The sequence below is a fragment of the Perognathus longimembris genome, chromosome 15 (assembly GCF_023159225.1).
Source record: "Perognathus longimembris pacificus isolate PPM17 chromosome 15, ASM2315922v1, whole genome shotgun sequence".
Classification (NCBI taxonomy): domain Eukaryota; kingdom Metazoa; phylum Chordata; class Mammalia; order Rodentia; family Heteromyidae; genus Perognathus; species Perognathus longimembris.
Window position 1 is genome coordinate 37589877 of NC_063175.1, and position 27822 is coordinate 37617698.

Here is a 27822-nt window from a genome sequence, read left to right on the forward strand (position 1 = left end):
AATGGAAAAGGGAAAGGTGAATGAATGTGGTCATTATACTTAATATATGTATATATGTGGAGGAGGAAGTGGCAACTTGATATGAAGGGTAAAGAGGTAGGTGAAGATGTGGGAGAATAATGAAAGGAGTGACTTTGATCAAGGTGCATGATCCACAGAAATATATATGTTAAATTTTAACCCCTGTGTACAAGCATTCCAAAAATTTTAAAATGAAACCTTAAGTTAAAAGCCAGACATTCATTCAGTTTAGTATGGTACTTGTATTCATTTAGTGAAATTTTGAAGTACATATATTATGCTAGGCCTTGAGCTAAGGGCAAGAAGTTGAAAGATCTAGATTCTGTTTGAGGAGTGGATGATTTGGAGAGGAGATGAGCAATTAAACAATTCATGTTCCTTGTGGTCTGAAAGCTCTGGGTCTGGCTGATAGGAGAATGGTAATAGCAAATGAGAAAGGGCTCTAAGATTGCCTGGGGCTTGGGGGTGGGGTAATGAGGGAAGGCTGTTTCCTGTCTTTTCCTCTAGATAAACAAAAGACTAGGTCCTGCAAGAGCCCAACTTTCATTGCCTCCCCTATCAGTACCTGTTTTCCTGTTTTTTAGGGGCCATTCCAATCTATGACCCTCAGATCTATTTTTTTACCATCATCTTTCTTACTGTTATTATTTATGACGGTCATTGTTTTATCTGCTCCAAGGAGATAATTGCCTTAGTTGCTAAGGCAACCCAACATATTGGGTATAAGAGCAGCCAGCAGAAAGGGTTTGCCAAATTGGCAGGGCAGGGTGGGAGGTGTGGGGTGGGAGAGCAGGGAGCTCAGCTGCAGAGCTTGAAAATAGCCATGTTCACATTATCTCTGCATTGCTTGCACTGAGAAGCGCGAAGCCACTTGGAATCCGTGCCTGCCAACTCCTCACCCACCCCTGATGCTTCCTATTTTCAACTCAACCAGTGTACTCCTTCGCTAACCACACGGAGCTCCACCAACAGCTTTCTTGGGTTCCACTTCCCAGACTCGCAACTCCTATTCTGTCTGCTGCCACTCAATCCTGAAAAAGGTTCTTGTCCTTTAGTTTCAGGAGCTGCCAAAGCTTCAGGGGGTACAGTACACACAAATCTGCTGTTGCCCCCTTCACTTGAGTGGCACACAGTGCCGATTTCAAACAGATCGTAGCCTTGGTGGTCTTGCTCAAGGCTTGCATTCTTCCTCCCTAACTCGGGGAATTGTGAACAGATGACAGTGACCTTTTACATTTTAATTTCTGGAGACTAAAACATCTTGGGAGGTCAAGTCTTGCTGTTCCCATTAAATAGGTTAACCAAAGCCCAGGGAGGGGTTATGTGGGTAGCTAGTGCATTGCCTTGAAAATGAGCAGTCTAAGCCATGAACTTTAGGTTTCTGACTCACCTGCTGCCCTCCATCAATGTCAGTGATTGCAGTCCTAAGGCTCACGGACATGTCTGCAGTCTGGGTGATTTTACATTCATCTCTACGCCTTGTAGGTAGACTGGGTTTTTTTCTCCTGTCCTTATTCCCTATGCCAAGATGGGTTAGCAGAGAGATACTGGGGAGGATACACAGAAGACAAGTGTGGCTCATTGCCTAGCTATATTGTCTCATTTGGCCACCCAGGAGCAGCTGTTGCTATGACATATGATAATAGACAGGGGAAAGGGCACTTTGACAAAAGAAGCCCTTCCTGAAGATCTGAGCAGTGGTTACTGACTTCTTTCAGAAAGTCTTCTTTCTACTCTCCTCCATCTAGCCAAGCATACAGTTACCTCCAGCATGTCTGTGGAGGAGGGCCAGCCTGTCTGTGTGTCCTTAGCAGCCCCCAGGGTGCCTCCCTAAGTGTGTCCCAGTGCCCACTGCAAGAGTGCTGCCTGGGAGTGATCTATCTGAACAGGTTAAATAAACAGGTCTGTGTTTGGGTTAATTATCACTGGTTCTGTTGCTCTCCATTATTGCTCCATCCGGGCCTCTGGCCAAGGAGCAGATGGGAGAGGCTGCATCACCACCCCTGCCTCCTCATTGTGTCTGGCTCTCCCTCCTTCCTGGTGTTTTCTCTCTTTCTCTTCCTCCCTGCTTTCATTCCCTGCTCCCATCCTTTTTCTGTTCCCCTCCTTCCCTCTCACACTTCTCTCCTCCCTGCTTCTTCCCTGCTTCTCTGTTCCCTCACCCCCTTTCTCAATCTCTCTCTCTCTCTCTCTCTCTCTCTCTCTCTCTCTCTCTCTCTCTCTCTCTCTCTCTCTCTCTCTCTCTCCTCTGTCTTTGGCTGAGCAAATAGACCAGATGGCGGAGAGGGGAACAGACAACAAGTGAAGCATGGCATATGGGGAGCTTGTTTAATTTCGGCTCCTGTAGGGAAGTAGATTGGAGGAGGTGAGCTACAAAAGCAGAAAATGGAAAGGGGAAGGGTAAAAAGAAAAAAAAAATGGAAAGAAAAACAACAACAACTGATCCTTCCAAGGAGGAAATTGGATTCATTATAACTGGCCAGTTGAAGCAGTTGAAATGGCATTATACTGAAAACACAAGGTGCCCTCTTTTGAATTTTGAAGGTTCAGTCCCCTCACCTCCAGTTAACCTCCCTGGCATCCAGTCTTCAGATTGCTCAGGGGTCTGGCTCTGGCAGAATGGTCCATGAAGGCAGTTGGGGTGGCAGGATTTCTTCTGTGACGTGGTTAATTGCTATCTGTTTGCAGATCAAGTCCAGGAGGAAGTTTGTCCAGTGTAAATTAAGGAGAGGAGAAAAAAAAATAGAGTTGTCTGTGGTTAAAAATAAGGGGTCAGGGGAAGACTAGTGCTCCCATAGCCTTCTTTTACCCATCCGTCTTCTCTTGGTTTAATGTTGCTTTTCGTTCTGCATCCATGGACAGCCGCCCTCATAGGCACACCTCATCCTTCTCACCCTTGTGTTCCCTTTGCTTGCTTGAGAAGTCCTGCAGGGAAGTAGGGCCATCAATAAATGGCCTGCCAGGGGGAAGCCCTTTGTTTTCAATCAAAATTTATTTAACCCTCATGGTGGCTTGTTTAGACTGTCAAAGTGGAGGCTGCTATGTTGCTAGAATGTCTAGAAAGATCTGGCCATATCTAATGGCACATGCTTTGGGCACCTCACTCCTGGCATTTCCACAGATCAGTCAGATTTTTGATTCTGCCATCCCTAGCATATTTTTAAGTCTGTCATTGCTGGGGAACCTGCTTTTCTAAGAGTAGGTGGATTTCTGATATCCAGGGCAGAGCTAGGTCTCAGGCGCCTGGGTCTCTGGGGACTTGGAGAGCCCAGAGCTGTAACAATGACCCCAGAAAAAGACAAGAACACAATCAAGGCTCATCTGCTGGAGCTGCCGCCCCTCCCCTCCCCCCCAGCTCCACCACACAGCCAAGGCTGCAGCTGATGTTCAGCAGCTGATAAAGGGATTAGGCACCGAATGGGCCAGATGAGTACCCCCAGGGGCCCTGCCTGAGGATAAGGGTTCCCCAGGCCAGGCTGGGGGCAGCCCCTGTCAATACTCTAAGCCATGGCCTCTGGCAGGGACATGAATGTGTGTGTCCCCACCGTACATGCCCAAGAGCCATTGGGAAATGCTTGAGGTGCAGTTCCCATGGAGCGCTGTGGCAAAGGCTCCGAAGCCAAGTGGCATCCATAGGCCTTGCTGGCGAGTGTCACACACCAAGTCCCTGACAAACAGCACTGGCAAAAAGACTGTTCAAAGCCACACCAATGGCAGCCTTGGCAAGATTGTATCACCAAGCCCAGAACAGCCACCATGCCTGCTCAGAGGGAGAGTTGCCGGCCTGCATAGCCCAACCCTCTGTGTGTGTGTGTGTGTGTGTGTGTGTGTGTGTGTGTGTGTGTGTTTGGTTTTCTTTTTTTTTCCCCCCCTTCTGTATTCCCTTTCAGAGGCAGGCTGGCGGTTTGATCTCCCCTGAATGCTGTCCCCTCATTTGCGGCTTCGATTCTGAGAAGATTCGGAGCATTGTCCAGGATAGCGGGATGTCGGATTGATTTCTGGGCTTTTGTGTGGACCAGGGGCTCCTGAATGAAGCTGTTATGCGAGTCTGGGGCTGGCGGGCAAGCTGTCCGTCTGCAAGCTGGGCCTCCCTTTGTTGTGGGGGCCGCATTGAGCCCACGGAAGAGGCTCATTTCAGGGTGATTTACTACCACCCAAACACCAGCTGTCTGTTGTGGGGCCCCCCTCTTGGGTGGAATCTCTTCCCCCTGTGAAACTCTCAGAGCCTCCACCCCTCGCTTTAAATGCTTAGGATAGATTCCTATTCATTCATATTCATATTCTGTAAGGATGAGGTTTATATTTATATTCATATATATTCATATATATTTGTGTATGCATATATGCACATTTGCATATGTATACACACACATATATAAATGCACACATATATTCTCTTTGTTTCTTTTTTAAATAGAATGCCTGAGCTGGGGTGGGGGCAGATGGGAAAGCTATGGGACTGAGAAGTGTGTGACCCTGGTTATAGCTTTGGCTCTGTCCCTGATTAGTTGTGACCTTAGACATGTCACTTGATTCCTCAAAGCCCCACTTTCTTCATCATCAAAGAGAAGAGTGTTTTCTCTGATAGAAAGCGCTACTTCCGATGCAGTACATTGATATTTTTCAAAATTGTGTCATAAAGGAAGAGAGGGCATCCCTTCTTAACAATTTTGTAAACTATTTTGTAGTGCAAAATAAACTAACGGCAAATCAGGGATTTGGCTAAATAGAAGCACCTTCTATCTTGCTCATGACAGAGGAGTCAGGTGTTGGGAAAGCAGTATGGAGAATCTGTCCAGTCTTAAAAAGCTCAGAGTCAGTGATCAAGACAAAGACTGGAGCCGTGAAGTATTGGCTGTGTTGACTGGACATCAAAGGCAGGACTCAGCCTTAGCCTTGAGTGGGAGAAGACCTTCAGGGAGGGCTGCTAGAGGAAGGAATGTGGGATTATTCTGAAGTCCAGTGTACTTTAGAAGAAGCAATGCCAGCACAGTTATTCCATGGTTCCTGGATGATTGATGCCTTAGTCCATTTGCTGCTGTTGGAGCGAAATACCTGAGACTGACTAGTTTATGAAGTTTGGAAATTTATTTATCTCATTGTTCTAGAGGATGGGCAGCTCAAGAGCTTCTCCACATCTGTTCTACCTCGGTGAGGGCCTTCTTGATACATCACAACATAGCAGGGGGTATCACATGATGAGACTGAGCAACTGTGCCAGCTGGGGTCTCTTCCTCTAATGGCAGCCAGTAGTACCCTTATGGAGACCTGACTCTCATGACCCCATCTAACCCTAATTATCTCTCAAAGGCCCTCCTAAATACTATTAACATATGAATTCAAGGAATTGAGTTTCAAACACATGAACTTTGTGGGAGGGGGAGGGGGGGTAGAATTCAAGTCATAGCCAGTGGGCAGCACAGTAGTTGTCCATTTATTCTCTGGCAATTTTCACTCGTCTGAAAGGTTTGCATGTACCCAGGAATGCCAGGAATGCACAGAGTTTGGATTGAGGTTGGAAGAATTGGTAGATGTACAGTAGGAGGGTTGCTTTGTCATACCTGTTTTGAGTGATTCAAACGCAGACATGTTGAGTCAGAGGACAATGTAGAAGAGATGGCAACAATACCAGCACAAACAGCAGTGAAAGTATGGGGCATTACAGGAGAGGTGACAAAGATGGAAAGGGAAGCCATTATGGGTGTGCAGTTGAGCTCATCTGTTGTAGAGTTACAGAAAATGGCATGGGTTTGTTTTCAAGAATAGCCACTGTTTTATAAAATAATAGCTCCCAATTGAGAGCCTTGCTAGGCAAGCACGTGGTGAACACTCAATGAGTCTCATCTTAATAATGACTCTTATTATCATTGTTTATTTATTTTTTTTAAGTAACAGTGATTGCCTCTAGGCTCTGTCCCAGAACAGGAAATACAGGAAAAGAAACATTTGAATATATTTGAATATATATTTGAATATATATATTTGAATATATATATATGTATGTATATATATATATACATACATATATATGGAGGTAGCATGAAGAGTGAGATAATATATTTGTAACATAGCCAAAACTGTACTAGTATATGTCAACAAAGTAACTTTAGGACAGGTCTAAGTGTGAATTATCTTTGTTTCTCTATAATGCTTAATGCTCAAAACATGAAGATGTTTAATTCGTAGTTGAGCTGGGTGCCAGTGGCTCCTGCCTATAATCCTATGCTATTTAGGAGGCTGAGATCTGAGGATTACAGGTTTATAGCAAGCCTGGGAAGGAAAGTTCATGATATGTTTATCTCCAGTTAGCCACTAGTTCAGCTGTAGGTCAAATGGAAAACTAGTAGCCTTGAGCAAAAAAGCTAAGGGACAGAACCCAGGCCCTGAGTTCACGCCCAAGTCCCAGTGTATGCGCGCACACACACACATACACACACACACACACACACGAAAAACAAGAGACATATTTGATGCTTTTATATTCTTCTTCTTATAATTATATTCTTACTCTGAGCAGCATTCAAGTTGTGAAATAATCACTTATCCCTCAGTTACTAGGAGAGCCATGCTCTATTGACACAGTGAGAACACACAGATGGGTGTTTCCTCATAAAGACAATTATCTTGTGACAACAAAAATACTAGGAAAGCCATGTGCACATGAGATGGGAGAAAATTTTAGAAATTCTTTTTGGTGTGCAACCTCTGCTTTAGGGCAAGGTTGAGGGCCAGGTAAACATCCTATGTATACACTCCATGCATCTGAACAGCATTGAAATAGTCTCGGATTTTGACCCAGTGTCTGGTGGCAAGAAACAGACCTTGGCACAACATTGAGCTGCATGTAAGCCTCATGCTCCCAGGGCTTAGACAGCACCATGAAGGTGCCCCGCCCCTCCTCTCCTGTGGTACTCTCCTTGGAAAGACAAGTTCTTCAAGGTGGGTCTCCATCAACATGTTCCTTTCCAGGGATACATTCATGGCCCACCGGGCTTCTTGCTGTTGATTTTTTTCCTCCTTGTAGGTTGACAATCTTAGGAATTTTTAAGATTTAAATTTAGAACAACTGCAGACTCACACTTAAGGAACCTGCTCCAGGAGGTGTTATAGCAAGTATTAGAGCCTTCCAGCACCCCAGAAAGAGGGAACCAAGAGGAGCTTCAGAAGTCCTCAGAAGAAAATATTCTTCCTTTCATCAAAGAAGAAAAATAGCTCTAGAAAAGAGAGATGTTAATGCCGGTGCAAGGACAGTCAAAGGCACGCAGGGACTTCCGCCCAGACGTTCTTGCCTCCCAGTCTAGAACACAGTGTACTTTTTATTGCTGCTTCATATTGCTATTTATGAATGAGGTTAAGTTGGTTAATGCCCTTCTCTGTTTCTTACTTTTCCCATGAGAAAAATGAAGGTCCACATCTTACAATATGTGGTCTGTGCAACTCAAAACTTAGAATGTTAAGAGGTGTTAGAAGCTACAAAAGATTTCATGAGCAAGATGATTGGGGAACACCTGGTTTAAGAAAACTAAACAGATGTCTTTGCAGTGAGATATCTCAAAGCCTTTAATACGGCAGTGAACATCATGGAGTTCCAAGTATTGCTGGGTTTCCCATATTTTACAAATTTATTAGGTTACAAGCTGATATCTGCTGGACCAATTCTCCCTAGACCTCACATCCAATTCCAATTCTTCTTTAAAGACAGTCTCCCTGGCCAAGAGGCACTGATTTCAGGGTAAATGGATCTTTGTAAAGATGTTTCCTGGAATTATTTATTTTATTTTATTTTTTGCCCTGGGAGACTAGTTAAGTAGGATGAGAGGCAGCCCTGCTTTGACATCATGTAAGAAAAAGACTGGGGAAGTCAGTTTTGTGAAACATCAGCTCTTTTTAGTGGTATTAATCCTACCTCCACTCCTGAAGAAGGAAGGAAAAAAGAAAGGTGGAAAGGGGGAAGGGAAAGAGGAAGGGAGTGAAGGAAGAAGGGAGGGTGGCAGGAAGGGAAGAAGGAAGGAAGGAAAGAAGAAAGAATAGAAGGAAGGAAGGAAAAGGAAGGAAAGAAATACTTGGTTACTTAATAATCAAGAAAAACCAAGTTTAGAAATACAGGCTTAAAAGAAATAGAAGAATAACCATATGAACAGTGGTTTACTTTTCCAGAGAAGCAAGACAAGAGGAAACTAGGAGAACAAGCATTATTGTTTTTATCAGTTTAAACTTCATTTCATTTCTTAAGAAACAGTCAGGATGGTCTCTGATTGTGCTTAAATCTCAGGTAGCTTAAGAGGCCATGGGTTTGCAGAGGGTGATCAATATTATGTGCTTCCTCTAAGACTGCTCAAGGCATCCCTGGGCAAGAAGTTGATATGTGCTCAGCAACCACTGTGTTCATATGTGCATGTCCATGCGTGCACATCCTAGTTACAGCACAGGAAAAAGACACTGTGTCCAGAGTTCACTTTGCTTCCACCTCATTGGTATGGTATTCCTGGCCTTGGATCCAGGCCATAAAGATCAACCTTTGATAAGCTGCTTTTGGCAACTTAGATTGTGTCTGTTATTTATCGGGCCATGCAGGATGGATCATGTAACAAGGTGTATTTTTTTCCTTGCTGCCTGGGCATGTGGGAGGACATGCATGTAGACACATAGGCTGATGGAGAAAAGAGATGAACAAGTATCTCTCAAGTGCTGATGCTGGTTTTTTTTTTTTTTTTCTTCTGTTGTTGTTATCGTCTCTCCTCACCATTTCTTCATGACCACAGAGGCTGCCTATGTGTCAGCAGAGAGCTTTCTGGGATGGTTATTATGTGGAGGCATCATGATAATGAACAGTGATGACAGAGAGAAGTACACATAGGCTCTGTAAGTCTCATTCCCACTTTCCATAGTCAAAGCAACACTCCCCCAAGGCAGGTGCTTCATCACACTCACGACCTTGCAACATTTATAAGCTATTCTTCACTTCTACTTCATTCATTGCCCCTGTCTTCAGAGTTAAATGTAATTGGACCCATTTTACAAGAAAGAAGCTGAAGCACAGAGATCAAGTGATACTCTGGCCTCCTCAGAAAGAAATTGCAGCAAAGCTGGTGTATGCCTCCAATTTGAAAATTACAGATTGTTGTAGGAGAGAAAAAATCAAGGATTAAACTCCTTCAGCACCCATCACACTCAAGGCTTGGGCTGCTATCTGCACATCTCTTTCTTTGCAAAATAAAGGCAGTGGTTGGGAAGTGCAGGTTCTGGGATGTGGAGCTGTATATTGGGTTTCAAGGAAGTGATGTCTTCTTTTAGCAAGAAAATATGCAAGGCTCACAGTCCCTTTGCTAGACAAATGAAGGAAAACTCAGGTAATGAATGAAGCTTGTCTTCTAAGAGCTGGCAATTTTTGCAGAAAGACCAATGTATGGAGACTAATCAAAACTAAGATGGCATATGCTATGAAGACATTTTTGTAGAGATGTTGGGAGTGAAAAAATTGCATCTTTGAATCCTCAGGACATGACAGTGCATATACAGAAATGAACAAAAGTTACAATTTCCAAGTTTTATAACCATATGAGTTCGTTCTCCATCTGTTCCCAGCCTTCCATGACATGCCAGTGTATGATCAAGTAGCCAGTGAGTCCTGCAGCCAATTGTGGCTTTGAGCTCACAATGAATAAGGATGACTGAATGGGAATGGGTAGGGTATTAAGTGAAAGTTCCATGGACAATGTGAACCTGGGTGAAGACTCAAAGGACAGAGATTACAAGCGTCATGACAAGATGTTGAGTTGGTAAACTGTTTGGTGTCAGTGAACTGAACACCTCAGGGGGGGAAAGGGTAAGGGGGAGGGGGAGGGGGGTATGAGGGACAAGGTAACAAACAGTACAAGAAATGTATCCAATGCCTAATGCATGAAACTGTAACCTCTCTGTACATCAGTTTGATAATAAAAATTTGGAAAAAAAAAAGATGTTGAGTTGGTAATATCTAGCTTTGGAGGAAAATTGATGAAGAGGACCATGAGATATTGATTTCTGTATAGAACTGGCTGTTGTAACAGTCATACAGTTGAGTGGCTTATGCTACAGATACGTATATGGCCCAGTTTTAGATGTTGGGAAGTTGAAAACCTAGGTGTCAGCAGATTGAGTTCCCTATTGAGGTCCCTATTCCTGGTTTGGAGATGGTTATTTTTGATCTATATACTCTAGCAGTTGAAGTTCTGCTATCCTCTGCTTTTTTTTTTTTTTTTTAATGACACTAATCCAATTGCAAGGAATCTACTCTCATGGCCTCATCAAAACCAGTTGTTTCCCAAAGTTTAGTTCTCCTAAAATCATCATATTGGTCATTAAGGCTTCAACATGACAATTTTGGGAAGCACAAACATTCATTTCCTAAGAATTATAGATTCACTTTGGATACTGGAACTTATATATCAGTGTACAGATGTGGGGAGCATTTTAGGGTCCGTGTAACTAGAGCTATCAGCATAATTTATTATCAGCATAATTTATTAGCATAAATTAGTTGAACAAAAGGTTTTCATTGGGTTGGGGATATGGCCTAGTGGCAAGAGTGCTTGCCTCATATACATGAAGCCCTGGGTTTGGATCCCCAGTACCACATATACAGAAAACGGCCAGAAACGGTGCTGTGGCTCAAGTGGCAGAGTGCTAACCTTGAGCAAAAAGAAGCCAGGAACAGTGTTTAGGCCCTGAGTTTAAGGCCCAGGACTGACAGAAAAAAAATGTTCAAAAGGTTTTCATTGTGATGTTCCCCTACATGCCTATACTGTGCTTTAATCAAATTCACCCCATCTTTGTTACTCTTTCCTAACCGTTTTCCTTCCTCATCTCTCCTTTCTAATAGTTTTAGTGGGATTCATTATGCTATTTGTATACATGTACATAATATGACATGAGATTTGCATGGATGTGGGTATGGACCTAGGAAATTGTAACAAACATAATTTTTCTGAATTTCACATCCTGGGTTTATTCAGATTTTACCATATTCTTCTCTGTGAGGTTAGACTGGAAGAGAAGATATGATCCCTGACCTGAGGAGACCTAGCTAGCATACCATAAGTGCAGAGTTATGAAAGCTCCTTAAAGTAACACTAGATACGTTTATAAGTTAATGTTGTACGTAAAACCTAGATAAATGTGTGTTAGTTGGATTGGACAAGGTGTCCTGGGGCAAGTGGGATTTGCAGTGGGCCTTGATGATGGCCAACAGGAGTATGGCTATGGTAATGGTGAAACTAGTGGGGAAAGAATGGGAATAGGCATGAGCAAGCCTATTTACACATGGATGAGTCTGGTACTTGGCAGTCAGCAAGAGATAGAATGATCTGAGCATTATTGGAGTGTCTATCAATTAACAAATGACCCTACAGGGCATAGCATAGCATAGGTGTTTGTATTATTGCCTTGTTTGCTTCTTCCTTTTTTTAGGGTATAGTCTGTGCAAACTGTAGACATGAGAGGGAAAGAAGGGAGGAGGGGAAGGGAGAGCTGAGCTTGCCATCTGCATGGCCCCGCTGCTCTGCTCTCCAAGACTGGCGACTATGAGTGTAAAGGGCAAGCTATATTCACATTATCAAGTTTAAAATACCTTACTATTTACCTATCATCAGGAGAAGGTTCTAGAGAAGGGGCAGAGAGCTAGAAGTAGGGAAAGTAAACGAGAGAGAAGTTATTGGTAAGGGGAGTAGTTTGCACTTGTTTGTTTTTCCTTTGCTTCCTATTCACGTTTTCTTCACTCCTCTGTCACTGTTTTTGCCATTGATCATATAGGGTTTTTGGTCTCTATTTTTGTGGCTATTTATAGTTATTCCAGGATAGACTGTTTGATTCATTCTCCCATTTCTTATTTTGTTTGTTGTAATTTGGTTCTGTTCTTCCATCTGCAGTTACAATGCCAGGCACTTGGAAGTAGGAGTTGTGTTTCTTTGGAAAACAAGCAGGTATATTGACCTCCTATTGGCCTGCTATTTTTAAATTCATAGATTGCATGATCTTGACAGACAGAAATGTATTTCTCACAACTCTATAGCATGAGCTACAGAGCCCAAGATCAAGGTGCTGGTGGATTTGCTTCCAGCAAGGGCTGTCTTCTTGGCTAACAGTTACCTTCTCACTAGGCCCTAGCATATTGGAGTCTATCTTTTTCTTCCTCTTCTTAGAAAGCCACAAATTCCCTCATGAAGTTGTCACCATCATGACCTAATCTAACCTCAGTGAGCTCCCAAATGCCCATCTCTGAATATCATCACATTATTAAGTTTTAACATATGAATATGGGGAGAAAGCTTCAGTCAATAGTAACAGGCTACAACTTCTAAGTATAGGAAAAGAGAAATCAATATTCACAGAGAGAAAAAACACCACATCTGTTTATTTTGTTTTTTCTTATTCAACAAATTGCCTTCCCAGTCTATCTGACATAGCAATTGTAGCACAAGAAACTGGAAGACCTTAGTGGCTCTCAATCATTTATTTGTCGGAACATTGACTTGAGTAGGTTTATAGCAGAGTATCTTCTTCATACTGAAAGAGGCCAGGACAGTTATCTCTAGATCATAGTGTAAAGTTTACATGGCTAAACACATAGCTCAACCACAGAAATACATTGAAGGAGTGTGACATTTCTTGTGGAATGACCTGGATGACCTTCTGGTAGATACTTGAATCTTCCAGTGAGTAGAGAGCAATGTAGCATGTTTCTGTACTTGAGTAGTGACGACTGTGGGTTTGACTGATTACCAATGAGTATCTCTGTGTCATCTGGAAAAATGAGTGCACTTGACATATTGTTCATATTTTATATATTGCTTAAGGGCCATTTGAGTGTCATGAGAATACTAGGAAACTGACAGGTTGCTTAAAAATGCTTACAAAGTTCAACATTTTCAAAGATTGTTTAATAGTGAAGAGATAGTAGAGGCAACCTAACGGGGTTATACTTGGGTAAACTATGGGATATTTACTCCAGGGTCAAGGTCGCTTTAAATATCCATAAGTGATCTTTTGATTCTCTTCTGATCTTTTGTAACTGCAAGAGCTATTTTGAGTCTGTATGCATTTAACTGCTTTCTGGGAATATCTTACAGCTTTGTCAGATTGTCAAGATGGTCTGGGAACCAAGAAAATTAAGAATTACCATTTATTTCAATCCTGAAATCTGTGGATGAGTAAACCAGTGCTTAGTGGTTTGTTCAAGACTTTCCAGATCTGGGACAACTATTCATGTTTTTAATCCTATAGTATAATATTGTCGTCACTATTACTTTATAACAGATCAGGAAGTCACCTTTGGTTGTAGGTTATTTCCAAATACCCACTAAAAAGGGTGAGCCACTAAAAGAGATTAGAGATTGATTTCCTGCCCAGATCTCTAAGCCACCCAAACTGCTCTGTTGTATGATCAATTTGAACCCACCACAGACTCAATGCGGAAGAATAGTGATTTTTTGCAAGGGACTGTAGAACCCCAGAAGGAAAAATCTATCTAAGGTAGTTATGAAAATGAGCAGTTAAAGTGTCTCTCCCCAATGAACACTATTATATCATACCTTACTCCCCAAATGGGGGCCTACCTATTCCTTTTGAGAAATAGTAACATAGTTCAGCTTAACTCGTGTTACAGAAATGCCTTTGCCTAGCCATTAACAAGCTTAGATATTAGAACTCCTCTGCTATCTCACAAACTCACCCTTGTCAAACCCTCCTTGGCCAATGTTTCAATCTCCCAAACCTAAGCAAACTACTTTCCTAAATTTCTGGCACATAGGCATTGTCCCTTCCCTAAGTCTGATGCCCATGAGCATGAATGAATTGGATAGCAATGCTCTGGAGGAGCATGTCATGAATTCAGTGTGGATGCTGAGGGGTGTGTCCTCGGTGAAGCCAATGTCAAGCCTGTTGGAACTGAAAACTGAAGCGCTGAGCATGGTTTGGATTGGGCTAGGGAGAGCAGAACAGGGAGTGGGGCAAATCATTCTAACAAATGAGAAGAAAGCAGGAATCTGGGAAAGGCAAGGTAAAGGCTTGGCAAATAGTTTTGGTACATTTTAGGCCCTCCCACTACTGAAGGCAAGCTAAGTCTGTTTGCAGGGGGCGTGCCTGAAACCTAACTTTTCTGTCACTCGTGGACAGCTCAAACTCTTATACAGTAACTTTTTATACTGTACTAACATATTTTCTTGCCTTTGCCACAGAATACCTCTGTATAGTTTCTTAAAACTCGGCAAACTGTGTCTTTCTTCTTTTCTATAGGAGAACTTCCTCAGTATTTGAAAATGGCTTTGGCATAGCACTCTGACGTCTCCCCAATTTTCCATCCCTCTGCAAGTTATTTCTCTAATCCTGCTCGCATACCACTCCTTATTCAGAGGAATGACCTACTTAGATATCTCTCCCCCCCCCCCCCGTTTTAGTTCTTTTTGATGGTATTATGGTTTGAAGTCAGAGTCTCTTGCTTGCTAAGTAGGTCCTGTACCACTTGAACCATGTCCCCAACACTGTTTTGCTTGGTTATTTTGCTTTTGCTTGGGGCCAGCCTCTGACTGCCTGTGATCGCCTACGTGGCTGGGTTCACAGGTACACGCCACCACACTCAGCTTATTGATTCAAATGGGGTTTTGCTAACTTTTTCTCAGGATTGGGTTTGAATCAAGATCTTTCTAATCTCGATTTTCTTTGTAGCTGGAATTGCAGATATAAGCTATCACACCTGGCCTAAATACATTTTAAATGTGAAGGATTCCTCCTCATGTGGCCTACCTAGCAGAGAACACAGTGGCTGCTTGTGTAAACTGCTTCATATGTAGGACACTAGACTTTATGCCTAACTAGAATTATTAATGCTAAGTTAATTTGGGGCCAGCATCCAAACCTGTAGAGAGTACTTCTACTTTGGTACTTCCCCATTATTTTTGGTTATTCCTTTCTGTTTTGTTTCATCAGTAGAGTTGATTAAAAAGAAAATAAATCCTATGAAGTCACTTAAGACATTAGAGATATTGGATAAGCCTGGGGTATTCTGTTTGAGAATCCTATGTCTGCAGTCTTGGATTGTAAAATAAGCACCACATGGTCACAGTAATGTATATGGGAACATGTAAATTCTCAGCTCAAGGAGTGTCTCCATCTCAAGAATATATCTGGACTTCTCAAGAATTTATGTAGACTCAAACCACCCACACCAATGCAAATGCTGCTTCTAGTTCTCTTCAGCTCTCTCCATATTAGGTGGATTCTGCATCTCGACTTCATGTAGTTCACTCTTACTTTTAATACCAGCTCACATTCGACTTAAAGTCCTCCCTCAGGTATGACTTGGGAATTTACTACATCAACTCACTTACCCAACATAGCAGATAAAAAATACTCCTTCAGGCTGCTTCTGAAGAATAGACTGCTATTGGTCTACTGATTGCAATTCTGTCCTAGCGTCTTCAAAGAATTTCTCAAAACTATTCCCAAAATGTCATTTGCATTTAACTCATGAAAAATATGTATGAACTATTTGTGTCACATTGGTCACTAAAACTTCCGTGTACCTATGTCATATTTTGTAAAATGAAAGACATTGTGCCAGAATAGGGCTTATGAAAATGTTTTTGGAAATGAAACATTGGTAAGTGTTACAATAACAAATGAGGCAAGGCAGCAAACGGAGTGGTTAAATAAGTTAGAGCACTGCTTGGTAAGTTTAACGAGTTTCTCTGAAGGCATGTTTTGAGCCTTCTACATGCTAATGCACTTCATGAATTTTCAAGAGTCAGTATATTAGGCAGTTTATCCCCAAACTTTCTTTGATTCTGAAACACACATCAGGTTGGGAGATAGATATATTCTGTGGTTCCCCTGTGCTAGTTGGCTTTCCACTGCTGTGACAAAACACCTGAGGAAATAACTTAAAGGAGGAAAAGTTTATTTGGCTCATGGTTTCAGTAGTTCCAGTGTGTGATCACTCAGTTGTTAGCTCAGTTGTTTCTGGGTCCTGGAGGAGGCAGATATCATGGTGGGGAATGGAGCATACAGAAGGGCAAAGTGGGAGGGGGGGGAGAAAGAGAGACTGAATTGGGGACCAAGCATAACACTTTGAGAAATGTTTATCTCATATGCTTCTGGCAGAATCTTTGAGGATCTCTGAGCTGACATTCTTTGCCCTGAGAGCACAGGGCTAGATGTGAAGGGCAGGTCACTGCCCAGCCATCAGCTGGACTGCAGAGCTCGCTAGAAGAGACTGTGCTTCTCACCAGGAGGAAGCTACCTCCTGCCTACATCTGACATTGAAGAATGGGACCAATTTCCTGTATGTGTGTCCTCAACTATGCCTTTTTCTTCTCTGCTCTCCCCTCTCTGACAGCATCCCGGACATTTGCCTAGCAAAGCTCATTAACCTCTTTAATGATGCAGTGTACTTTCTCCACAAAAACCTCTGTCCTGGAAATGTGCAGTTCTGAATGCTTTCCATGAAGTGGGACTGCCCTAATGGGCTGCTGGGTAACTTACATTCTGACCCCTTCATATGGAGAGAATGATTGATACTTCATCTCTATGGTAGGGGTATGCTTTGGGGGGTGGGGTGGGTAGGAGTGGTTTGCACCAAAGCTAATATTTTTGAACTTTTTGAATTCTCAAAATTACCTCACTAATTCACAAATGTGGCATTTTGATATTCCAGTACTCCAAATTTATTTGGAAGCTTTTGTATCAATGTGTATATTTATTTTTTTGTTGATGGGTCTGGGGAGGAGGGAGAGTAGAATACGTAGTTTAGTTCACATATCCATCATCTGATCCACCTCTCTGGTGAGCATCTTTGATATTGTTCAGAGGCAGCAGGTGGGGAAGAAAGTTTTGGCTTAGGTCCTCTTGGTTTTAGGAGTAGGGTTGAACTGGCATCTTAGTACTACTGTGTTTAACAAAGTGGGCAACCCTAGACCTTTTGTTTGGTCTCTGATTATGGTCTGTCTCAGACATACACTCTCAGTGATACAATCTAAGGCCTTCTTGGTGGTTTTTGTCCCAGCTGTTGGTGTTACACAGTATGTCTGCATCCCTGATGGAATACATCAAAGTTGGCATCACATGGAGCCTGCTTTACTAAAGCTAAGACTGGCTTTTCACACAGGCTCTTTCTACACTGTGTACCACCTAAGCAAGAGTTTGCACAAATACATATAAGGCACATGTATAAACGTTTGTATTCTGTATCTACAACACTTAGCCAGATTGAATTTTTATGAGTGTGTGTGTGTGTGTGTGTGTGTGTGTGTGTGTGTGTGTATGTGTGTGTCTTAGGGCTTGAATTTAAATTTAGGGTCTGGGTGCTGTCCATGAACTTTTTTGCTCAAGGCTAGTGCTCTACTGCTTGAGCCACAATTCTACTTCCAGCTTTTTTAGTGGTTAGTTGGAAATAAACATCTCATAGACTTTCCTACCTGGACTAGCTTTGAACCGTGATCCTCAGATCTCATTCTCCCGACTAAATAGGGTTATAGATGTGAGCCACTGGTGGTACCTGGTTGAATTCTTCTATGTTTTAAATAACAACATGTTAATAGTAATAGCTGGCATTTATTCAGCATTTACCAGGTGTCTGTCTACTAGGTGCTTCATCTTCACTGTCCTATTTGATCTTTCCAGCAAATTCAAGGGAAGTATTTAATGGATAGTGAAATGGAGACTTGCAGAAGTTAAACTACTTGTTTGAGGTTAGACTATGGGATTTAAAGACTGACTCAAGAGCCCAAGTTGATAGCTACGATGTTGGAAAGTATTGGAAAGGAATGAACAAATTACACTACATTCTGTTGATTGCTTCTATCCCCATTATTGCTAAACAGTTCAAAATGTGTCAAACAGTAAGGAGGAGAATCGAAGTCCCAAGGCATTCCAAGAACATTAAGTGTTTCTTAGGAAAATGCATGCCTGACCTCTCTGTTTCTAGTTGAAAGTGTGTTTCTGAATGCCTCAGTTTGAGGAGATTGGGGGTAGGGGTGAGTGAAGTTTGATCAGAAATGAGAGCTGGGAAATTCCAACTTCATTCCTGTCTCATTGACACCCTATTGGCCTCTGAATCAGGAAAAGTGTCCAAAGACAACAGAGGGTGATGTCATAACACTGCAAAGCTCAGACACAGAGGAAGTGAACTCCTGAGCTTATCATCTCTAAGGAGATGGTCAAATAAACCAGTTCTGGGGACTAGTGCTTTTCTCAGTGTGAGTAAACCAAAAGTAGCTGGGAATAGATTCCAGATCCTAAATCCTGAGACTCTAAAATTCATAGGACCATAGAGATATATTTTCAAATGCTCTTGCTACTTGTTTAGTAAATTGCTTTAGTGAACTCTTTCCTGTTCTTGACAGTCTAGTCTTTCTGACTACCATGGCATTCTTTCTCATCTGCCCAGTAGGACATTTATATAGAGAGCTGGACTTTCACCTATATTTTCTACATACGAAAATATGGTCTTTATTTAAGGAAAAATTCTTTCATTGTCCAGAGCAATGAAAAGGAACCCCCGACGCTTCCTAGGATGTCAGTAGGTCCCACCACAGATGCTTTGCTTGTGTGATAATGTCTCAAAGCCACCACTTTCCCCTGTCTGAAAAATCTAAATGGAGAAGGTTGCAAATTGGAGAACGTTATCTTTATTTCCTGAGTTCATAACCAGTGAATTAGGTCCTTCTGTTATGCTGAAAGGGAATCTTATTCACTTCAGTTATCAAAGTGAGTTATTCACCTTGGAGTTGGGCACAGTGGTGCTGTTCCCAGACATGGGAGTTAGTAGTCTCTTGTTTCTTCTCTGGGAGTAGTGTCCACTTATTTTATTTCAGGAGGTGTATTTGCAGTCAGCACATGGACCAGGCTCTGCAACTGTCCCCAAGAAATGTCATCGGGGAAGCTTTAACGTGTATGCATGGTGTGGGGTACTCCCAATACAGGTAAAACCTAACCTCTATCTGAAACCTTCAGTTTTCCAGACTGAAAGAACTCTCCTGGTGTAACTGGCATTTCTCAGTGAACTGATTTGTTTTCATTTGCTTCATTTCTTCTTGTCTGAGCCTTTGAGAGGAGTCTTCATCAGTTTCAGTTCCTGTTTAAAGTGAGTTTCACTTTTCAGTTCCCTCCATCAACCTTCGCCTTTGAGAGTTTCAGTTCTTGTACAGTATGTTGGGTGACATGTGGAAAAGGGGCTTTGTAATTAAGTCTAAATTAAGATTTCCCTGAAATATCACACAAATATTTAGACAGTGAAGGGATACTCATTGACGGTCTGTGAGCCTCATTTCCTTATTCTAAGATGTTGAACTAGGTTGATTGTAGTTCTATCTTGTTCATTTTGCAGTGTGCATGTCTAGGTAGGATGGGAACTCTCAGCCAGTGGGTACTTGTTGAGGATTCAGAGTCCTTTTCTTAGTTGAATGGAAATGTTATCATGGTGGTGGTCCTTGTTACAGCATTGTGACAGTATTAGGGTAATATTCTTTGGGGACGGGGACTCTTGGATGACAGTTTCATTTCCTTACAAGCCCCTGTCCCTTTGCTTCATAAACTGTTGAAGATTCTTATTTAAAGATGACCATCTAGGATATTTTTGCCTTAAACATCTTATTAAGTAATGAGATAAAGGAAGGTGCCTTGTTCATCAGGCCTGATATGACACACTCTGTGCATGGAAAATGATTTACCACAGATCTTAAGGAAGCTATACCAGCAGGAGGCAAGTTCAAACTCAAAGCTAACAAATCTAATTTCTAACATCTAAGATAGGAGTGAGACTGTGACAGGAGCCCAGCGGATTTCATGAAGTTTAAATGCTTATTCAGAGCCATTCTGATTTCCATTCCACCTCTTTTATTTTCTCCTTCCTCTCAAGCTCCTGTCATAGAAACACAGATTGGATCTGAATTTCAGGTATACCTTGGGCCAACAGCATATTCGCATATTTGTTACATATTCTACCATCAGTTAAAGGACACATTAAATGTACCATCTTAACCTTTCACAATGTACAGTTTGTTGGTACTAAGTACATCCACACATTAATACTATCCAACCAAAAACCTTTTCATCTTGTACAACTGAAATTCTTTGCCCATTAAACAGTAGTCCCCCCAAATTTCCTCTTTCCCCATCTGCTAGTATTACCATTCTACTTTGTATCTCTATGAATTCGAACAATACTTTAGACTTGTTTTTAAGATGGGAGGGGGAATGGGGGTAAAACATAGAATGTTTTCTAGTACATAATGCATTTAAGTAGGACTGTATACTAATTGTCATTCTGCCATATTCAGTTTGATAAATACATACATAAAAAGAAGTTAGAAGTTTTGAAGGTTTACATTATATTTATGACATCAATGATATCCTTTGTAAACTTTGCAAACAACCAATGAATTTGATATGGTAGGGTCTATAGTAAGGTTACAACTTTTGTATTTACAATGTGCCAGTGTCTGACAAGGCATGTTTTGTTTTTTTTTAAAGCTTGGAATCCTCTCTACTCCTAACACAAAGTCAGCCATGTAATTTTTATCTTACTGATAAATAAGCGAAGCCAAACAAAAACTCAAGCTTGATAAACTTACTAAATTTGCACGGAAGTACACAAGACAGCAAACAGCAGAGCTAATAATCAATACATGTCAGTCTCATTCCAGCATTTTTGTAGCCCCTTGCCAATTCTAAAGAATTGATTTAGTCCCACATCAAGGAAACATATTCTTGAATGGGTTGCAGTACTCTCATTAGAGATCTATGATAAGTGGTACCAACACATTCCTTAGGCAGCCTGCATTGTTTTGTTAGAGATCTATGTCATATTGCCTTTGAATAAGGCTTTGATAATCATATTGATAATCTCATTATAACCATATGGGAGGGATAGAACTTGCTGTTTTCTCCTCTTTTCACCCTTATAAGGATAAAAAAATGAAGAGAAATCCATTTCCTTGTTTGGTAAGTTTTTTGAATGTCCTTGGACTCAGGCCTTTTGACCTTAGGCTCGGTTGTTTCCATCACTGTGGATAAGTGGCAGAACTTTGTGTGTGCGTGGGCCTCCTTGTACCCCAGCTGACTTAGGCCACCAGACACAGGCGTCTTAATTAGGACCATTGGATACCGAAGGGAATTAGCTAGCTAGGCTGGTCTTGCTATCTTTACTGCTCCTCTTAGCCAATTCATAGTTGTACCAGGCTTTTAAATCCTTTTTTTTTTTTTGGAGGGGGGGGCGGTTGTTCTTCATGCTCTGCTTACTTTTTCCCCCCACTCTTGTAGGGTGTCTTTTCCTGCTACTATTCTGATAAATCCTTTCAGTTTTTTAATGCAGTCCAGAACTCACCACATAGGAAGCATAGTGGGAGAATATCCAGTTCTCAGTATCTTCCCAGGTCCTGAGTTTTAAGCTGTTAGTACCCTGACAGTACAACTCATTGCACACTTAGCATATAAGGTTTACATTTTGTTTGAGTCTTCAGTCATATGTGAACATAGAAATACTTTCTGTGTTCCAAGTGTGGAGACAGGTGGGGAGTGGGTTCCTCCATGGTTCCAAGCATGTGGTAGGCCTTAATAGCATGTTCATCATGTGCTTTCCCTGGTTGATGTATATATCATTATCTCAAGGATTATCAGGATATGCTGTGAAGTAGAAAGTAAAGAAGTTCAGGCATGAGTCAAGTGTTTCCCACTAAGGCTTTGAATGTGGGAGTAATGCCCAGTGACGGCACAGAATTGCAGGCCTATTTCTAGGGTGACTAGGCCAAGTCCTCCTAACAACTCTGTCACTGTCAATGATTAGCACTGGCAGAAAAATGAACAACCATTTGTAGAGTGGATCTGGGTTTCAGAATTTAAAGGTCCTGAAGTGAACTTAAATATTGACTTTCTTCTAGCTCTTAAGCTCTACCATTCTTTGTTAAGAGTCATTCATCCATCCTCTAACTAGTCACTGAGTACTTAAACTTGGAGCAAAGCTTAAAGTGGTGGTGAAGATACAGTGCCTGCCATCAAAAAGAGATACTTTCAGTAGATACAAGCAATTGTGCAACATTTGTTATGAAAACAGCAAGAAGAGAGGGCAAAAATTATTCTAGACTACAGGGGAGCTTCATTTAAAGCACTCTTCACTGGTGAATTTCATAAGGCATAAAAAGTATCAAAAATAGTTGTAGATAGGAATTCTGGCATGCTGGTCCTAAGCATCATTCCAAATGCTGAGAATCACTGAATATCTACATAATCTGGAATAAAGAACTGGTGTCATAAAACAAGAGGCTATAAGAAGACATTGGGTGCCAGGTCATAGAAGTCAAACTTTGATTATCTGAAGTGATATAATAATAGTCCAGATCAATGTGGCATACCAGCTAAAGAAAACTCTCAAATGAGCATATCAGTGTCTTCCCTTCCAAAATGAGATGTGAATCAATGCGTTCTTCTAAACTGGCATGTGGGGATACATGGCATCAAAAGGTAAGAGAAAACTTTACCAGTTACAGTCTGGAGATGAGTTGTTTGAGGTTGACAGTAACTTTAATGACTCTCAACCCTTCACCCCTACCTCTAAGAACAATATGGACACTCAAGAGGGACTGAAAATGGCAGTGATCATTCAAAGCTATGAAGCTTTTTCTTTAGTAGTCTTTTGAAACCCATAGGAAGTGAGAATTTAATTTTTGGAGACACAGCCCTATGCTTCTGGTAATAAATACCTTTCATAATGACAATAAATATTATATGAGCTTTTAGCTGTTTTGACACATTTATGCTCCCCTGCTCCTTGAAATACTCTTTCCTTGGCTTTCCTCATTCTTGTCTCTGTCTCTGTCTGTCTCTCTCTCTACCTCCCAGCTCACTGACTGCTGCTATTCTGAATTCATGATTATCTATCATGGTTTTCCCAAATTCTAAACCTTGGAATGTCCCAAAGTGTAATCCTTTTTTTTCTCTTCTATTCTCTGTGTACTCTCTTGGCATTCAATAACATGTACTCCCATTCAACTTGAGGATGTTCATCCCTACATGGGATCTGCCAATGAAACTTCCCATACAGTTGAAATGTCAATCAAATGAACGTGCCCCTCTACTCCAGCGCTCCCCTCCCCTGGCTTCTCATGTCATTTGGTACAACTTTCCAGTTGTCTGTGGATTGTGAGCTGAATTCTTTACCAATCTGGCGTTATCTCACTATGCTTCCTCTTTTCAGAATGTTCTAAGCAACAATTGATTTCATACTCTTGACATTAATTCAATGTTTCTGCTATTTGTGAGATTCTTCCCTGGACAACTGCGATGCTTGCTTTTGACCTCTTTGCTTTCCCATGGTGTATTTCCTGACTTCTTTGAATAATACAGTAAATTATACCTCTTCTGACAACTCCTGCTCCTTTAGACTTGCTTCATTTTTATACCTAGCACATCTTTCCAGATATCATTCTATATTATTGCTTGCCTCTCTGCTACTTGCCTTGCCTTTCAGTGCTAGAGTGAAATCACTTTGAGGATAGGAATTTGTTTTTCTCAGGCTTTGTCCTTGTACCAAGAACAGAGTGCTTGTCACATAGAGAATGCTTAATAGATATTTGCAAAATGATTTGTGCAATGATATCTCCTAAAAATAGAGTTCAGAAGAGGCATTCTGGGTTAGGACCTATCCCAGGATGAACTTTCTTAAGGGTCACTGAAGAGGAAATTCGTTAAGGTAGAGCCTTGGGTTGAGACCAGATTTTTGCCCCAAACATGTTGTTTTAGAAAATTCTTCTAAATGTCACAGACTATAGTTTAATCATGTGTCAAATAGTTGCTGATATTTTGCTTACAAGATAAGAGTAAAGGTTAGTTAGATACATAGATGAACCTTTTCCTCTCTGCAGAAGAAAGTAGACTTTGTTTCTCTTCATTCTGAGAAAGGCATGTGTCTTGTCAATTTTGTTTCTCTCACTTTGGCATGGGGATGAAGGGGTTGAGATAGAGACATCAGAGCTATGTTGTTATTGCTTTCACTTCCAGTATGAAGCAGGCATTTTGTGGGAGGATGTCAAAGCACTTGGATTTATTTTGGTGATAGTTTCTTATTCCATCCTCTCTTATTTATGCAGGCTTTTTGTTTTGTTTTCATGTGATGAATGGCCAGCAACTTCCCTGAACCCTGTGGAAATGGTATCCAGGCTACAGAATAATTATTTAGTGAATGGCAGATTCAGTTTATGTTGGCTCAGATCAGATTAATCATTATTAACTGTGCCCTCTCTGACAGTAACCTTATTCCTTGCAGAGGTGCTGCTCTTTATTAAGCAGCAGTAGCTGAGGGATGGCTGAGCTCCACTCTGGCTCTCCAGTGCCATGGTTTTCCCATTTATCAGTAGGACAGATAGTGGTGCATATCCACATTTAGAAGAGAAACAATAACAAACACTCACAAAGCATCTCTAGTAATGAGAAGAGAGTCAAAGAGGGGAGGGGAGAGGAGAGAAGAAGTAGAGATAGTATACTGGATTCTTCATTGGAGCAAAATAATAATTTTAATAGTAATTAGAATACTATTCAGGCCGGTGCTGTTGATTAGCCTGTACATGGTAGGACTAAACCCATAGGCTTTCTATCCTAGTTCCTTTGCCAACACTCAGCTGTAGAGGACAGACAGGGCTCCCCTAGGCTCGTTTCTATCTGCTGCCATGTATAGGATAGTTTCCAAGAAAATAAGCTCTTTTCCTGGGCAAAATTGATAAGGATTCTCTCTTGGTCAGCTTTAGCTCAAAATGAAATATGAAAGATTTGGAAAATAGAGAAAAATGAGGTAGCCAGGCAATGGTCATGGAGACCAGTTGTGTGGTCTTAGGAAAACTCTTAATTTCCTGAAGCCCTGATTTACACAGCTGTGATGTGGAATATACTGTTAGAAAGAAAAGAATGACTGATGTCTGACATTTGCAACATTATGGATGAACACTGAGAACTGTGGGTCAAAATCTCGAGTACTGTGTGATTTTGCTTATATCCAGGACCTACCTGGAGACAGAAATTAGAAAGCTAGTTGCAAGGGTTTGGAAGAATGAAGAAATAGGGTGTTATTATATAATGGGTACAAAATTTAATTTGCAAGAGGAAGAGTCTTGTGAATAATATCATAATAATGGGATTGTTCTTAATTCTACTATACTATACACTTAAAAATGGTTAGGATACAGATAAGACTGGTGTCCCATGCCTGTAATCATAGCTACTCAGGAGGCTGAGATTTGTAGATCACTATCTGAAACCAAGCCTACACAGAGAGTCTATGAGATTCATCTCTAACTTTAACCATCAAAATGCTGAAAGTAGAGCTGTAGCTCAAGTGATACAGCATCACCCTTGAGCAAAAATGTTAAGAAACAGTACCCAGGCTCTAAGTTCAAGCTCTAGCACCAGCACACACACACACACACACACACACACACACACACACACACACACACACACTAGTTAAGGTGTTCACATTTATATCTAGTTTTACCACAATTTAGAAAATTAATAAATAGGAAGATAACCATTTCTAAACATTGTATCATTGAGTGTTGGTCTATTATAGTTTCTCAGAGTAGTAAGGGCAGTAGAGAGACCATGGTGTCCTATGTTAAGACCTGCCTGAGAAAGGGAGAAAATTTCTGACTTCACAGAATAAAGCGACAAGGAGGTAGAACTTTGTATCAACTTAGGAACATTTCACTGTAAAAATTAGGAAAATAAAAGGCTGCCCAAGGGGCATGGGGTATGCTAGAAAGTATTCAAATGCCCTTCACAGATGTCCCCACAAAGTTGATGAGTCAGGTAGGATACTGGGTAACAGAACTCTCACTTGGCTTCCTGCCCAAGGCTCCATAGTCCTCCATTCTTTCCCTTCTCGTTGTCATGCATATTTTCTTCCCTTATTCAAAATAATGTCATCTGTTGACACAAATAAATGAATTTTAAAAGCCCTGTGGTGTTATTAAGGACCCCACAGGTTCCTTGGAAGTAAATAGGTTGATAAATCAGATCTGCCTGTTGGAAATCTGTGATGTTCTTTTTTTAAAAAAATTAATTTTTTTCTTATTTATTGTCAAAGTGATGTACAGAGAGGTCACAGTTTCATACGTTAGGCCTTGGGCATCTGTGATATTCTTAAAGGGGTCACCAACTGTGACTTAGAACTTAAGTGATTCTAGCTCATTCAACAAAAGGTAGATCAGTGAACTTGATTCAAATAAGCATTCATCACAGGAGCTCTGTTGGTTCTGTGAAATACTTGTGAGGGCAGATTTAGTTGGTTAGTAACTTAGATGAAATATTCTCACATAACTTTCCTCTCTGTCATTAGCGTCAACTTTGGCCACTATGCCATCCCCAGCATCATAATTCTGGACAAGGTGTTCTATTTGATGCAGCATGAACACTTCCATTTTTTTCTTATGTCTTCAGATACTCATGGGTAGATAGAAAATGAGAATACGATGAATGCACAGAATTTTCAGAGTCCATCTTCGACAAGTCTTTAATATAATCATTTCTTCAACTGGCCAGTGTTCTTTCCCAAAGTTAACATGTGGATAAATTAAAGGATAGGTGGTTACTTCTGAATTGGGCTTGGTATCCTGAAAACTTTTGCTGAGAGGAAAATTGGAACCTTAGAGCATTCTCTGTTATTCCTGTTACTTACTGTAATGTTTTGGAATGTTCTCATGACTTGTCCTTCATAATAGGTTACACATTACTTTTGCCTTGATATTTCTGGATAGGAGCACAGTATGGGTACAGTAAGTAAACCCTCAAATGGAAGGTGAGGTTCTATAGATCACTTCCCATGAAGACAACCAGCATCTATTCAGTAATGTCAAATACTGTGGAGTCTGAGCCAATGTCCTCAAGATGTGATCTAAAGAGTATATGATGCCTTAAGTATAGTGTGATTGCTAAGAGATTGCAAAATGTCAGGAACCCATTATTCTAATCCTATTCTAACCATAGAAGGTTGGCTCTGTATTTGTTTTATGAAATAGGATCTCAAATAAAATTATTGAGGCTTGAACTCAGGGCCTGAGCACTGTCCCTGGCTTCTTTTTTTGGCTCAAGACTAGCACTCTTTCACTTGAGCCACAGTGCCACTTCTGGCCTTTTTCTATATATGTGGTGCTGAGGAATTGAACCCAGGGCTTCATGTATACAAGGCAAGCACTCTTGCCACTAGGCCATATTCCTAGGCCCTGTTTTTAGTTTTTTAAAAATTTTATTGTAAAAGAGATTCACAGAGGGACCACAGTTACATAAGTCAGGTATTGAGTACATTTCTTTTTGAACAGTGTTATCCCTTGCTCATTTTCTCCCAGGTTTATCCATCCATCCTACCCTCTCCTCCCACCCCAAGTTGTAGAGTTCTTTTCCAACATAGTGTCCAATGGGTATCATTGCTGAATTAGTTCATCCTTTGTCCCACCATTTCTGCCATTCCCCTTCCCCTCCCTAAATCAGATAAACTTACAAACAAGACAAAGGGTACAGAAATAAAAAATGGTGAGAAAAGGGGAGTACAGGAGAAAAAAAGAACTACAAAAAGCAAAATAAAAAACTTCTTTTAATTTCATAGAGTTCATTTCAATAAGCATCATTTTATTTATCATATGCATATAGCTATTGAGCTCTCTTTATCCAATTTAACTTTCCATTACATATTTCTCTACTTACCAATTAATTGGACTGATTGCAATATAAAAGTTCCTCTATTTTGGAATCTGTCAGGACTTAAAGATCTGGTTAATATTTACCAAGTTT

The 27822-nt window shown here is 41.1% G+C and overlaps 1 protein-coding gene and 1 long non-coding RNA gene across 6 annotated transcripts in view; both read left to right on the forward strand.

Annotated features, from left to right (window-relative positions):
* Setbp1 (SET binding protein 1) overlaps positions 1 to 27822 on the forward strand; it is a 349334-nt gene that overhangs the window by 54863 nt on the left and 266649 nt on the right. The gene's annotated exons all lie outside the window — the stretch shown is intronic.
* LOC125363888 lies at positions 6468 to 11527 on the forward strand. Its single transcript, XR_007213375.1, has 3 exons — positions 6468 to 9800; positions 9988 to 10551; positions 10772 to 11527. It is a non-coding gene; the product is annotated as an uncharacterized LOC125363888 (long non-coding RNA).